Raw genomic sequence first — 16,396 nt, 5'->3', positions numbered from 1 at the left:
TCTGTGACCATGGTCTAGTAATCAGAAAGCTTTAATAAGTGAAATACAAGAATCTGTTGTTTCCCTGAACACCTGAGACATTTTCAGGTTATGTACCCATGTGCACATACAGTCTGAATTCAGTCCTTTTGCCCTCTGTGTAGGGTAAAATAGCATGGAAAGCAAATTTGAAGGTCTTATTGGAGCAAAGGAAAGGTAACCTTCTCCGATGAAACCTTCTCTTATGTCTACAATCAAAATAAATCCCTCAGTTTGGGGAAGAGAAAGTCACTTCTTATCTATTCCTATGCATAGAAGTGTTTAGGTTTGTTTTTCTTTTTGTTTTTTTTTTTTTTTGCGGTGCGGGCCTCTCACTGTTGTGGCCTCTCCCGTTGCGGAGCACAGGCTCCGGACGCGCAGGCTCAGCAGCCATGGCTCAGGGCCCAGCCGCTCCGCGGCATGTGGGATCTTCCCGGACCGGGGCACAAACCCGTGTCCCCTGCATCGGCAGGCGGACTCTCCACCACTGCGCCACCAGGGAAGCCCCCTTCTCCTTAGTTTTTATCACCACTCTCTAGTCTCCTAGGCTGAATGCTGTTCATTATTATTTAATTTTTCTGCCTCCTTTGTCCCCAATATATAATGAAATACTAAGTTCAATCAGTTGTCTTCTAGCTCAGTGCCCCTTCTGCTCTCCTGCCCCCCCCTTGCTCTTTCTCCCGTCTATCCATACATGCATCCCTCCATCCTTCATCCTCTGTCCCTCCATCTATTCATCCACACACTCACCATTTCCACCTCTTCCGTAACTAGCTGTGAGACCTGGGATAGCCAATGCTTGACTTAGACTTCAAACTGTAGGAGGAATGACTTTCGTGTGGGCTGGGATAGGACCCTCCCCAAAAGGACAAGAGTTGCAGTGTGTGAAGTTTTTGACTTTATATTATGAATGGCAAGTACTGACAGGAGGTACAAGATCGGCTACTTCTTTCATTTATTTTGAATGCTTTCTCAGTATCATCAATCTTGTAGTCTGAGTCCAGGGTCAAGAAGGAAGCCATGGCAAAATCATCTCCATTTGCTCATGAGGCTTCCCTGTAGCCTCTCTAAGATGCTTTCACATGGTGCTTTCAAGTTGATTCTGATTCTTTCCCTAGATAAGCTCTGATAATAGCTATGGATTTCAGAGATCTAGAGTGTGGCTTCAATCATAGTGATTCAGCAGAGTCCATCAATGAAGAAATTAAGAGTATGGGGTCCTTAACATTAAAAAGTTCTTATACCATCTTCCTAGATTGATTTTTAACCCATCACCTCATTCATTCATTTATTCATTCAACAAACAACTTATTGAATACCTAGAATATATAAGGCATGGTCATATGAACTGAGGGGATAGTAATAAATAAAACAGTCCAGTCCTCAAGTGGCCTCTAATACAGATTGGAAGAAAAGGAAACGGTGAATCATAGCATAGAATGATGAATACTGTGATGAGGTATAAATGAAGAGTTAATGAGGGGACAGAGAGAGACATGCATATGAGCTGAATCCTAAAGGAATTAGCCCCATGGGGCTGCTGAGGGAGGGGATGGGGCAGCCCTGGAAAGGGGGAAATAGGATGAGCAATTTCAGAAGCTAGAAGAAGAATGGCAAGTTCAGGGAATTTCAAGGTGTAAAACTGAAAAGTGCCATGAGTTGAGATGGAGGAGTTTGCCAAAGGCCAGAGTGTGATGACCATGGGTTTCCATGCTAAGATATTTGGATTTTATTCTGAAGATGATCAACAGCTATTACACCATTTCCAAGAAGAATTGAGACAGTTTCCAAGGTCAGTATTGTTAAAAGTATTGTTAAAAGAAGCTTCACTATCCCAGATAGTGAGACTTTAAGAGCACACACAAATAGAATTTTTCTCAATGCAAGGGAATCCTAGAGAATCCCAGGTTGGCTAAAGAGGAACATCAGCACCCCCTGCCCCCCCCCCCCAAATAAAACAGTTACAAAGGAAGGCTCTGCAGAGCTGAGAATCTTCTGTGGACATATTAAGTACCACTCTTCCAACACAGATATTCCTCTCACAAACATACAGTCATGCATCCCTTGAGCCTGGCATCATAACAACTGCTATTAGAGACAAAAAAATAAATAAACAATGAAGCACACATGATATAGCCCCTGCCCTTCGTGAGCAAAAAATGCATCATTATTTTCATCAAAGCATCAGTATTTCTTTAGGTCTCCTATTTCTTGCCTCTTCTCCATTCTCTGTCAATCCTCCACTGTTCAGTTAAGTTTGCGTCTGATTCCAGGCATCTCTGCAGTTGCTGACTGCAGCCAGAACCACTTAAGCACCTGAGCCTCCTCAGATCTTCAGGCTGCACAGAGCTCCCTGTTTGTCATGATCTTTCAGCTGGAAAGGCGTCTCCGAGCACACTCACATGCACAAAGGCACTAGTGGGGTAATGGTTGGGGATGTTTGGAGGATTTAGAACACATTGTCTGAAGGAGGCTTCGACCTTCATAACTTGGGAGAATGGATTACAACTGTCCCTCTGCCAAGTATCCCCATCCGGGAACATTGTGATCATCTCCATTTGAGCATCTTGATCATTTTCTCAGCTTTTACTGTTTCTTATAATTTTTTTCTTTTTTCCCTGAAGCACATTCACTTTGTTTGGGTCTAGAGGTCTGAACACCTTTTATTGGTCTTCCTTTGAGGTCTTTATCATGTCCCAGAGTACAACCACCTCTTTTTTGTGGATCTTAGCATGACTTTGTATCCCTAATTCTGACACTTCTCAGCATTTTCGGGCCTCTGGCAGGCAGTGTGAAAAGTTGTTTTCCCTGATACATTGCTATTGCCAGTGGGACTGGGTAGATCAGGATTAGAGGATGGAGGTGAGGGAAGGTTAACTCGGTGGGAGAGAAGGTTAACCTGGGTGATTAGCAGGTTGCAAGACATGAAATGGCAGAGTTGGAAAGGAGCATAGGAATAATTGAATCCAGTGCCTTTGTTTCTCAGATAAGGAAAATCAATTTAAACACTTGTACAGCATCACACTGCTGATTACCAAAAGCTACCTGAATCTGGACCCTTATCCCGTGACCTCTTCTACTGAGCATTTGGACTCATCGGCTCTTACCTGAACCTGAGGCTCTGCTGCCACCTTGGATCAGAAATTGTCGGAGTCTAACTGGACCATGAAGATTCCTCTTCTCTGGGAAATTCCCAGGACTACCTCTCATTGGCAGTCATGTTTAATCACATGGCCTCACTCTCCTGACCAGACCTGATTGGACCAGTGATGGACACTTGGCTCAAACTGAAATAATCACATTCTTTATTCTGAAATGTGGGATCAGGATCAAGAGAGATCTGAGTGTTTCCCTACTTGTGGCTGGACCTGGAAATACGGAAGGAGTCATCATCATCTAACAAGAGAACTACAAAGCTGAGAAGCTCACCTGCAGACAACTGCAGATAGTAACTTGACAAATAGGGAAACCAAAAGACAAAGAGGAGAGAGAGAGAGTTTCTGTGCAGGTCTACTGTGACTTCTCATTTCCTGGTTGCTGTCTTTTCTGGTGCCTCTTTACATTTTGCTCGTTGGAGTTAAGACCTATTTATTGAGCAGTTAGGATCTCCCAGGCATTCTTCTAGGCACTGGGGCTACAGCATGAACCGGAAAGTCACAAGCTATGCTTTTATGCAGCTTACAGTCTCACAGGAGCAGGTAGACAGTAAAGAAGTAAATAAATAATTAAATGAAATTATTTTGGATAATGGTAGGTACGGCGGAAAAAATGTTGAAAGGGGTGAAAAAATATAAAATGACTGGGATTGGGTTGGAAGGTTATTAGAGTGCACGTCAGAGGAGACAAGGGCCATCCAGCGTGGCTGTGCTGACTGTGCGTGTACAACCCTAAGACATACCATTAACATGAACTGTCATGGGAACAGTGCCCCCTGAAATTGTGCGGTGCACAACATGGACGGCGATTGGCAACAATCCTAGGAAAGGGCTCTTGGAGAAACTTTCATGCTAAAATCTTTGTGACAAGAAGGAGACAGCCAAGTGCAAACACGAGAGAAGAGCATTCCAAGCCGTGGGAACAGCTAGTGTAATGACCCAAAGTTGAGGATGAGTTTGGCTTGTGCAAAGAACCAAAAGAAGGACAAATGCCTTTGCTGGATCGGGAGGAATGAGAGGAAGTTAGTCAGAAGCCAAGGAATCGAACAGTGGGTCAACATGGGTCATGGTAAGGAGTATGTCTGTAGGATCAGAGGGCAGTGTATCTCTAACTGTGGAAAGTGGTGAGAAAGCACAGCTGGCGGAAAGTCAGGGTCAGATCCTGATGGCTCATTAATGTGATGCTACGGAGTATGGATTTTGTTCTTAGAAGCATTAGGCACAAGAGGATTCACAGGATGCACTGGAGACTTGAGTGCTTTTCCATGCATGTGATAAACCTAGCTGGAAATTTGAGGCTTGCTACCTAGTGGTGACCGCTGTGCACCTGAGATTCCGCAGAACTGCCATAATCTGTGAAACAAGAAAGACACCCTGAAATCCATCAATTGCATTTTATTCCAAGGCAGGAAAGACGGGAAGATGTCTCCGTCAAGAGGAGGAAAAATCCCTGGTGCATGCTGCATGAAGCATTGGCAGTATCGCTAAGCCAGTGGAGGCTCTTCACTTCTGAATCATTTGAGGGTCGTTCAAAATAGTGTCTTGCAAGAGCAAAAAAGGCTCAGAAAGTCTAATAATAAGGGACGTTTCCCTCACTCACTATATTGCCATTTGCCAACTCTGACAAGAACTAGAAATGGAAAAGCTTTCAGCTGAGTTGGAAGCTTGGAACTTAAAGTTCCTGAGTGGGCTGTAGTTTTGGCAAAAGACAATTTTCTTTCCCAAGGATTTTATTCCATCTGATTTTTCTGATTGTGGCCAAGATGGAATGAACTTGTTTTGTTTGCTTCTCAGTGAGAACTTAGATTTCCTCAGAAGATTTGGTTGCAGGGCACTGCTCAGCCATTCACGACAGTAGGAGGGAGAATAAGGGCAAGCGGCGCCTGCCTGGTGGTGGTGCAAAGAATCATTCGGAGTCAGTGTAGCAAGAATTCTCCCAAACCTTGATATACGATCAAATTTCTCATTCCTCACCCGTGATATCTAAGTCCTCTACCTGCCTTTAGCAAGAATCCTCTTAAGCCTGTTTAGCAAGAACCCCCTACCTCTGATGTCTAATCAAATTCTCCTTAGTAGTTTTCAAGCCATTGACCTCCACACTCTTCCTCGGCTGTAGATCCCCAGCAACTGCTGCTGTATTTAGAGTTGAGTTCAGTCCTATAGTAAAGTCTCTCTCCCTTACTGCAATAGCGCAAATAAAATCTGTCTTGTTATTTTTAACACACACTGAGTGCAAATTTTTTCTTTTACATTTCTCAGTACACTTAAAATAAACCCCAAATTTATTACCCTGGATATCATCTTCACTTGCTTTCTCTGTCTCCCGCTAGCTCCAGCCACACTGGCTTTCTGTTGGTTCTGCACACGTCAGGTCTTTCTCACCTTGGGGCCTTTGTGCTGGCCCTCCTTACACATGACTTTCACCTGACTGACTTATTATTATTTAGGCCTCAGTCTGAACTTCACAGCCCCACAAAGAGCCACTCTGACCCCACCAATCTCAAATAACCACTGCTAATCACTCCATCCCATGTACAGAATGTTTTCATTCTGTACATCGTGGTTTTGGCAAACTTCAGCCCAAAGGCCAAATCTTGCCCCCTGCTCTCTTTGTAAATAAATTTTTATTGAAACGCAGCAACATCTTTTCAGTCCTTGCTTTCACGCTGCAACTATGAGATGAGTAATTGTAACAGAGACTGGATGGCCCAGAAAACTTAAAATAGTTACTCTATGGTCCTTCACAGAAGTTTTCCAGCTCTTGGTCCACATTGCCTATATCATGAGCTGATTTTTGTTTTCCTTGTTTAGCTACTTTTCTTTCTTTTTACTAGAAATTAAATCCTATAACAGCAGAGATTTTGTCTTTCTCACTCAGTCCCCATTTTTTTTTTTTTCTTTTGCGGTACACGGGCCTCTCACTGTTGTGGCCTCTCCCGTTGCAGAGCACAGGCTCCAGATGCACAGGCTCAGCGGCCATGGCTCACGGGCCCAGCCGCTCCGCGGCATGTGGGATCTTCCCGGACTGGGGCACGAACCCGCGTCCCCTGAATCGGCAGGCGGACTCTCAACCACTGTACCACCAGGGAAGCCCAGTCCCCATTTTTTAAAAAGTGTCTTACACACTATAGAGGTGCTCCCAAAATATTTGCACCATGAAAGAGGTGAGGATTTGGAGGGTTTTGGTTCTATAGTAGATTGCACTGCTGGGCACTGTAGGTGAAGAGAAAATTTCCTCCTCTGTCCCTCTTGAGTTCTTCTGGCTGGACTAATTGACATAAGACAGATTAACAGGAGAAAAAGAAACAAATTTTAATTCATGCACTTGGAGGTCTCACAGAAATAGGACCTAAGAAGTGGCCAAAGCAGGCAGCTTTTATAGTTTTTAGATAAAGAAACAATAGATTTGTGAGGGATTAACAGGACAAAGAAACAAAAGTTTTGATTGCTTAATTAGTGAAGAATCTGAACAGTTTGGTCTTGGGGTAGGAAATTAAGAAGTAACAAGATGTTTTTATACAGGCTTCTGGGGCCAAATTTCCTATTTCTGGTAATAAGGGTGTCCTTCAACTTCCAGATGCAGGGTGTGTACCTTTCACATGGTTTATTTCCTGCTTTCAAGGAGACAGGAGAAGAGGGTCAGGGTATCTGTCTTGCATTTGCACTGGCCGTTTTGTAAGCAGCAATAAGTTTAATCAAAATAATCTTTATGGGCTTCCCTGGTGGCGCAGTGGTTGAGAGTCCACCTGCCGATGCAGGGGACGCGGGTTCGTGCCCTGGTCCGGGAAGATCCCACATGCCGCGGAGCGGCTGGGCCCGTGAGCCATGGCCGCTGAGCCTGCGCGTCCGGAGCCTGTGCTCCGCAACGGGAGAGGCCACAACAGTGAGAGGCCCGTGTACCCCCCCCCCCCCACACACACAAATAATAATAATCTTTATGCCATTGTGGCATATTTGGGGTCAGCCTGCCATGGGCCCCAACACTACAATTCTTCACCCCTCCTTGATATAAACATGCCTCTTGCCATGTGACTTGGCAGTACTTCTCACTACAGGGAATAGAGTATATTTTCCCAACCCTTGGCGTTGGTTAAGCCATATGACTCCTTTTGACCAACAGAATGAGACTCAAGTAACTGTGTGCCAGCCCCAAGTCTAGGCTCTTCAGTCTCTACCATCATCAGGAGAACAGCACACCCAGGACGGCCCTCTGTCCCAGAAGAAGTATGAGGGCCTCAGGCCACAGAACCAAACCACACCAGCCAAACCCAGTCTAAATCAGCTGACTCACAACTAATGCATAGATCGGTGAGCTCAGTAAATGCTCCTCGTTGTATGCTGAGTTTTAGGGTAGACGGTATGCATCACAATTGTAGCAGTTAGATAAATGATGCAGTGAACCTGCACAGGTTACATCTGCCTATCTAAGCGTCAGCTTTCTCCTCTGCTAAACGGAGATTATAATAATTACTGTCTTAGACGCTTCATCACAACAGGTGTGAAAGCCACTTCACAGATGATGACACGCCAGGCACACGTGAGCTCTCGCTTGTTATTAATTAGAGAACAACACACGTCGATCTGTTGTGAAGAGCTAAATTGAGCCTCATCAAGTGGTGAGCTGGGGAGTGCTGGCAGGAGAGCAGTGGCAGTGGCCCTTCCGGGACAGCGAACAAGCGTGTGGCTTTGTCCTGAGCCACAGCCTGCCTTGGACCACTCAGCCCGAGAAGGCGGGATGAGCAAGATTGTTAGTAACCAGCCTTGGGCAATTCACCCAGGAGAATAGGGAGGGGACTGGGTTGGGTGGGAAGAGAACCTTTATAAGGAGAGGCCAGTGCTTTCCCGGAGATACTGCTTTGCTTGTCACATGCAACACTTAACTAATTGGACTGAGAGGCAAACAAGAAAGGCTTCAGCTTTTGATAAATTAATCAGCGAGGGCTGCAGCTAATTGCCCACTCACATCATTAATTAGACATCCTGAAAAGTTAAGAAGGATTTTTTAAAGTGTTGATTCTGCAGCTTTTATTTTACCTTTTTTTTTTTTTTTTGTAATTGATGGGCTAAGACTTTGATCAGGTGTCAGTAGGCAGAGAAGAAAACATCTTCACTGTTGGGTCCATATCCCAGCTGTTGCCAGACCCCAGAGAAATGGGAGAGGCATTCTGGGCAACTCCCAGTAGAACTGGTACTGAGCTCAAACATAGTCAAAGGATCAAATTGACATCTGTACCTGCCACAATCTCAGAGACCTCAGAAAACTTTTAATCCAGGAATGCTGTGTAATGGGATAACCTCTAATTAGCTATCTCGACCAGTCATCAAGATTTCGTCTTTAAAAAGGCAGTTGACAATAAGGGGATTGAGGTCTGGGGGCCCCCAAGCTGTTACTATAACTTCAATTTCCATTAGATGCTGTCCCTTGCTCCTGTCTTCTCATCAGTGCCGCATTTTGAACAGTTTCTGAAGCTTTTCATGGCCTCCCCAAAACCTCAGGGACCCCACAAGAAGAAAAGCCAATTTCTTTAAAACAGTTAAAAAAGGGAAAAGAAATCTGCAGGCTTGGCAGATAAGGGGCTGTCTGAGAATCCCGGTTCCTTGGCCCCTGTCCACAGTGAGGATGGGGCTACCACATAGCAAGGCCCAGAGGCAGTGTTACAGGGCAAGCGAGAGTCAAGGGAAGTACGGCTCCCATGCTTTCAACTGCACTCCCAGGCCTGCCGTTAAATATGGCAGGTTTAGCACGTCTCGCTTCAAATGAGGCTGCAAGAGTCCCCAGAACCTCTACCCAGCCCCTGCTACCCATCTTGGCTCACTGTCTTTACAGTGACCAATGAGACAAGGTCAGCAATTTCCAGCTGTTCTGACAGAGTCCCATTTACCTTACAGAAAAGTACAACGGCATCTGGGGAGGCCTTGGGGCAGCAGTGTCATCCAGACCACAGGCGTGGAGGGGGCAGCCCCAGCCTCTGCTCCCACCTGCCCCTTCATCATTCCATTAGACACCCAAAGCACCTGGCCGGGCTGTGTTGCAAGGACAGAATTTCACCAGGGAAAGGTTCTAATAAAACGGGATGCTGTGATGGGGCAGAATGCAGCACACAGGCCTGATAACTGCCTGCTCAAGCTGTAAGACTCAGCCCAGCGTTTCCCCTTCCAGAAGATTTCTCCAGTTCATTCGCCCCCAGCTTGGGTCAGACACGCCATATTGGCATGCCCATTGAGTCCCATGGCGTTCCAGGTCCTTCCCTCATAGCATGCATGTGTACTTCTTTGTCGTGGTCTGTTTACTTGTCTTCCTGTGCCCTACGACTCTGAGCTACTCAAGGGCATGACTTGTGTCTTTTTCAGCCCGATTCCTCCTGCCTAATGCAACGTCAGGCACGGATGGGCACTGGCTGTTCACTGCAGTGGGCTTTGGAGTTTGACAGCCTGGATTCATATTTTGGTTCCATTACTCACTAGCTGTGTAACCTTGGGTAAGTTGCTTAAGATCTCTGAGCTTCATTTTGGCTATCACTAGAGTAAAGGTAATATCTAATTTGGGGGGTGGCTATTACAATGGAAAAAGAAGATGATGCGTGTAAATCCTGCTCAGCAGAGAGCCTAGTTCATAGTAAGCACTCAATAAATTCTTTCCAATGCATTCAACTTGGTGTTTGAAGCACTAGTAACTTGTTTCTTGACATCATATTTCATCATATTACCTAGTGGCTAATTAAATATTTGATAACCAGGAAAACTAACATAAACTGGTTTGAGAACAAACATAGCTGACTCTTAATAAGTTTAAAACACATCTAGTAGTTAAAGGATGCCTGTGCATACTAGAAAGTAGTCCACTTCCCCCCACTCCTGTTCAGTATGGGGTGGGCTTCAAAGAGTGGGATTTGTATATGGGGATGATGTGTTGGAGCACCTGGAACGGAGCTGATGAGTATCTGGTTCACAGGACTCACTAACCGGTAAATATCACTATTATTATTATTATTAGCAGTTACTTTTATTATTGTTGTGGTTGTTATTCGGGTTCTGGTTCAAATGGGGGTCACTTAGCAGCCCCAGCCGCTTCCCATTTAAGAGTTTCTCATTACATCAAAAAAGATGGAAAACTGCCAAAACAGGCTTACAAAAATTGTGGCCTGTTTTAAATGTTGACTTTGAATAAATTAACGCTTTTAGCATAGAAAATTACAAAGCAGTATAATTATGATTTGCATAGAATAATTACACAGTTTATTTTAAAACACGAATGTGGAGTACACTTTGGGCCCCAAATGAGGTGTTTCTTTTAATTAATTTATTTTATTTTATTTATTTTTGGCTGTGTTGGGTCTTTGTTGCTGCGCGCGGGGGCTACTCTTCACTGTGGTGCGCGGGCTTCTCATTGCAGTGGCTTCTCTTTTTGCGGAGCATGGGCTCTAGGCGCGTGGGCTTCAGTAGTTGTGGCTCACAGGCTCTAGAACGCAGGCTCGGTAGTTGTGGCTCACGGGCTTAGTTGCTCCCTGGCATGTGGGATCTTCCCGGACCAGGGCCCAAACCCGTGTCCCCTGCATTGGCAGGCGGATTCTTAACCACTGCGCCACCAGGGAAGTCCCCGATGAGGTTTTTGTTTTTTTTTAAATATTTATTTATTTGGCTGCGCCGCCTCTTTAGTTGCGGCATGTGGGATCTAGTTCCCTGACCAGGGATTGAACCTGGGCCCCCTGCGTTGGGAGCGCAGAGTCCTAACCGCTGGACCACCAGGGAAGTCCCCCCAATGAGTTTTAAACTTTGAGGAGATTGACTTTAGTCAGTCCTGTTGAGAAATCCCAGTGAAGGTTAGGTGCCATTTGGAGAAAAGGCTGCATGTGAGGATTTTTATGAATATGAGGCCTGAGTCAGAAGTCCCTCCTCCCCCAACAGAGCCTGGGTTTGACCCTCGGACCTTCCATTTAGTGCTGTCTCTCTGTCTCTCTTTCACATGCACGTACACACACACACACACACACACACACACACACACACACACACACACACACACACACACACACACACACACAGCTCTATTTCTGGGGTCATGGTTTTACCCAGCTCCATCCTGGTCCTAAGAACTCATCCTTGCTTTAATAAATATAGCAAGACCAGATACAAGTCTTTACCTTTTCATGAAATCAAATTAAAATTTCATGAAGGCTTATGAGTCCCTCTGAGTGGTTTTCCCTTCAGCTTCCCCACAGAAGCCAGCAAAGTCTCAGCTGAATTAACCCTTTCCCCTCAGCTGCGAGTGGCCACATTCATTTGGCGGCTCGGGGTCGGGGGGGGCCTGTCCCTGACTTGTCTCTGGAGGCTCCAGCCCTGAGCAAGCAACAAGCTGGAGGTGGTGTTTGCAAAGCTCGTGTTTACTGGTTTCCGCCAGAGGTTTCTTTCCCAACCATTTCTCTTGAGCCAAGAGCTGTAACTCCTTGCAATTGGCTTCCTCTGCTCAGACTGACTTTCCTTCTTGCAGACCTGTCTTCGGGGAGCAAATTGGCTTGTTAAAGATTCCAAACATATGAGCTAAATTCTCCCCTCAGTTTCTAACATGCTGTGTTTTTTTTCCCCTCTTTGAAGCAAGAGGTGCTGGCGCTGACATCTTTATCGCTTGAAGTGACTCCGCCTTGCTGCTCCCCTCGCAGTGCTGCCCCTGACTTTGCAGTCCAGGGCGCATTCATGTAGCACCAATGCTTGCAGTTGGTCAAAAGATGACACTAATAGGGCCTCCCTGGTGGCGCAGTGGTTGAGAGTCCACCTGCTGATGCAGGGGACACGAGTTCGTGCCCCGGTCCGGGAAGATCCCACATGCCGCGGAGCGGCTGGGCCCGTGAGCCATGGTCGCTGAGCCTGCGCTCCGCAACAGTAGAGGCCACAGCAGTGAGAGGCCCGTGTATCAAAAAAAAAAAAAAAAGATGACACTAATAAATGCCAGAAAGTGAACAGAAAAACCAACCATGTCTCAGTACTCAGTATCACAAAAATGAGTAAGATACAACATCACTGTGAAAATACAGAAGTTACCTGTACAGCAAAGCTGGACAAATAATTAAAATTAAAACTCTGTTCATACACCAGCAAAGCCCTATGAGTGTGCAAACAGGTAAACAACAAGCCACTAGGTGACCGTATTAGATGACATATTTAGGAGGAGTGGAGATTCATGGGACACAGGTGCTTAGGACATAGCTGTGGGCTACTTGGATCAATGGAAAGTGTCACAGGACACACAGAGTCGTGGGACCCACGCAAGTAATTACTCACAGAGACAAACAACAGGATCAGACATTTTGCAGAGCCCTCCCCAAAGGTGACAGGCCTTCTCATGTTCCATCATCACACACATGGGTACAATAGCAAGTTAGGAATGGATGTGGCCAAGGACAGTGGCGGGAGAGTCTGTACTCTATGTAGACAGAGAGAAACAGTCCTATGCAAAAAGTATAAAATCCTTGACCCAGGGTGGAACCATCAAAACACAGACTGCCCTGGTACGTGAGACAAACTAAACAGAAAGAGAATTAATATTCAATACAGAGGCAGACAGCTGAAGAAGAGGCTTCTGGCAGGATCAGGTACTTTCCTTGGTCACACCTGACTAGGAATTTTACCAGTTAGTCAAAAAGAAAGAATTACTGTTAGCATTGAGTGTGCGTGTATGTGTGTGTATGTGTGTGTGTTTGACTCTATGTTAGTTGAACTGTGTCTTTCTGAATGAATCCTTTCACACCATCCAGTTAGAAGAACACTTCCTGGTATTGTTAAAATATCTGCAAGGGAATCCACGTGAAAATACAACCAATGAGGCAAAGATCCAATACTTCTCAAGAATCTTAAAATGCTTTATAATCTTTGACTCAGAAATCCCCTTGATAAGGATCCAATTTTGGGAAATAATCTGAGATGCGGAGCCCAGATTTCTGCACAAAGATTCTTAATGTAGCTTTCTAATTAAAAACTGGAAACACCCTAATTGTCCAACAATAGAGAACTTTTGGCTGCCTGTATACAATGGAAACCTTTAAAAATGAAGTTTTCAAGAAAGACATACTTACTATGTAAAGTTAACTGGGAAAAAGCAGTATTTAAAAATATGCATAATCTCACCAAGTTAGCATGTATGAGATGTGTGAAAGTGCTTTGTAAATTGCAAAGCCTTCTGTACACGTCAGGAATAGTTCTGACTTGATATGGTGGTCAGAGGCCAGTTGGTGTCTAAGAAGAGTGGGTGATCGTGAAAAGAAACCCACAGGGTGCGGCCAGAGGAGGCCTGCCTGCCCACGTGTGCTCACGCATCAGGTCTCTTCACGAGCCGGCTCCGTTCTCAAAGTAGCCCCAGCAGAGAATCAACTCTAGAGGATGACAACAGAGGACAGGTTACCTAGGTGGACCTAAGAGTCATTACTGAGGCTGTAACATCAGGATAGTTAAGAGATGAGCGGCCCACAAGGGCAGCAAAGGGGCAGCTCTGGAAAATTGGAAAATCAGGCATCCCGAGAGAAAAGGGAGCTTAGAGAGAGATGGGAACCGACTTAGGGACACAGAGAGCCTGGAGAGGGAGGACCAAGATACTCCAAAGGCAAAATTAGACTGCTTAGAATGAAATCATTATTGCTCTTATTTTTGTTAAACGCGGTGACCCTCACACCCCGCCATGCACACACTGTTTACATAACATCACCCATGATGACAGAACAGGCTGTAACTACCACTTTTGAATTAAAGGTTTTTATGAATGGCATGAGCCCAGTAACCAAGAGTCCTGGTGAGTCAGTGACTCATAGTGTGAATCCAGGTTAGCCTTCTTGCCGGAAGGATTTGCACGTGCCCTTTTATCAGATAAAAGGAAAGACTGAACTCACTGTGTTCTAGGCACATTTTTGCCTTGGCTACCAGGAAACACAGCTACATTTAGAACTCAGTTGCAATCCCAAGTGTTGGACTCTGTGTATATTAAAAATGGCAATAAGTGTTTTTTAATGACTTTCTATCTCTCCTTTAGACAATAGCTTCTTGGGAGATAGAGACTGTCTGACTCCTCCACTCCCCTGTTTCTTCTATATTTGATAAAACTATGAATGTTGAAAGTTTTGATGAGTGAATGAATCTCAACCTATGTTCTTAGTTCTGTTCTTTTTCATCTCTTAAAATATTTCTAGTCTTTTCTGTGTAAACCATGTCAGGGCATGCTTGATTTTATGATGCAAACTGCCTCAATTTTTTAAAGTAGGTGAGTATAAGTTAGGAAGAAAAGAAGGAAAAGGAAAGGAAGGAAAGAAGGAAGGGAAGGGTAGGTGGATGGAGGAAGGAAGGAAGGAAGGAAGGAAGGGAGGGAAAGCCAAGTTCAGACTCCCTTCAGTAATGCAACTCTAAGAGCACTGCCCCCTGTAGGAGCTAGAGTATGCAGTTAGCCTAGCATGGTTTCGTTTTATTCTGGTGTCTACATACTTTTTATAGCACCAAACATATTCACTGAATACGCTAATTCATATTCATTGAAAAAGTTTGGGAAAATGCAGAAAGGTAAAGTAGTAACAATCGTAACAGCTATAATTTATAGCTTCCTATGAGCCAGACTCTTTGCCAGGGATTTTATGTCTATAATCTAATTTCCCAACACACCCAAAAGGTAGCTATAATGCTTGTTTTCAAGATGAGAAGCAAAGGCTTGGTAACATTCATTTTCTTACCAAAGGTTGCATGTCTGGCTTTGAACCCCAGACTGCTGATACCCAATGCTTTGCTCTCTTCTCTCTTACCAAGATCCCTCTTTTCTCTGCAATGGGAGGTCTGAGCAGTGAAAATATATATATTTTTCATTTCAATACACTTCTGCCCCATATTTGCAGAAATCCATCAAAAATGGTGAATGACTGTGACCCTAAGAGGCAGAAATGGGATCCCTGACTCTATAGATTCAGAAACAGCCAGGCCTGCATGCTCACCCCTTCCCCAGTGTTTCTCCGCAGAGCATGGGGCTTGGTCTACCATCAGAAGGAGGTGAGAGGTAGCCTCGTTTACTAATTCTCCTCTGTTTAGTCTTGCTGGTGGGCAGGGAGACCCACTGCACTTCAGCTTCAGGCGGACCTCCCTGTGCACTGATTAGCTGCCCCACCTCATCTAAGTTACACAGCCCCCCTGGGTCTTGGTCCCTTTTGTGTTAAACTGGGAATGTGAACTAAGAGAAGAAAACTACAGACCCTAGCAACTGTAGGCACTGGAGAATTCTAAATTATATTCATCTTGTCACGTTTGCAACGAACCATTACAGAGTTACTGTGACCTCAGTCCAGGGCTAAGCAAAACCCATAAGGAAAATAAATTCTAAAGATAACCCACTCTGAAGAAATGAGTGGGCACTCAGATACTGCTGGAATATACAAATTTGAGGAGAATGATATTTTTGTGGAGACTATCTTTTATTCCCTTAAATCAATTCTCTCTTCTTTAGTACTAGTAAGAGTACTAAAGACACGGCCAGCTCAACTACAGTAGAAGTGATATATGCCATCTCCAAGCTGGTGCCTTGGAGGGATGGATGCCTCCTCTACCTACCTGCTCTTCTTCTGCACTGGCTGGAGCTGGAAGCTGACAGTGGCCTAGATTTGCCTGGACCATTGAGGACTATATGCTGTAGGAGGTGAAGGGACCACAAGGTGGAAGGAACCTGGATCCCTGAATGACTGTGGAGCAAGAGTACCATTGAATAGAATGCTTTCCTCAGACTGTTAACATGAGAGACAAGTGAACTTCTCTGTGCTTTAAACCATATGATTACTGCCCTTCTTATTATTTCAGCAGAGCTTTTTACTGCAACTAGTACAAAAAGGGAAACAAGAAGCAGGCATCATTAAAACTAAAAATGAAAATAATAAGAATTATATTTATTGACTCATGGTACTCATACCAGAACTGCAGCACTGATTTCCTTCCTTCAGTTGCGGATGCTTTAATCAGAGGTTATGACTAGAAGGATAGATAAGATCTTCAACCTTTCAAGCCTTTGGTTACTATAAAGTGAGGTTACTATAATTATACCAACATGACAAGGTTATTATTGTGAGCTATGCCTGAAATTATGTTTGTAAATCCTCTGGTACTAGAAGGTGCCTATCCTAGCCCATTACTTTGGAGTTTTGAAAACAAATAAATAAATAAATAAATAATAAATAAAGTCATCTGAGTCAAAGTGAGCAGATGATTGTCAATGC

General features: G+C 44.6%; 1 long non-coding RNA gene and 1 other non-coding gene across 5 annotated transcripts in view; both read right to left on the bottom strand.

Annotated features, from left to right (window-relative positions):
* Nucleotides 1-16,396, bottom strand: part of LOC117199642 (uncharacterized) — a 299,525-nt gene that overhangs the window by 40,703 nt on the left and 242,426 nt on the right. The window lies entirely within an intron of this gene.
* TRNAG-CCC (transfer RNA glycine (anticodon CCC)) lies at nt 10,850-10,922 on the bottom strand. The gene has a single exon. It is a non-coding gene; the product is annotated as a tRNA-Gly (tRNA).

This window comes from Orcinus orca, chromosome 17 (assembly GCF_937001465.1).
Source record: "Orcinus orca chromosome 17, mOrcOrc1.1, whole genome shotgun sequence".
NCBI classification, from domain to species: domain Eukaryota; kingdom Metazoa; phylum Chordata; class Mammalia; order Artiodactyla; family Delphinidae; genus Orcinus; species Orcinus orca.
Note: the sequence above shows the minus strand (reverse complement) of the source record. Positions and strands in the feature narration are given on the sequence as shown.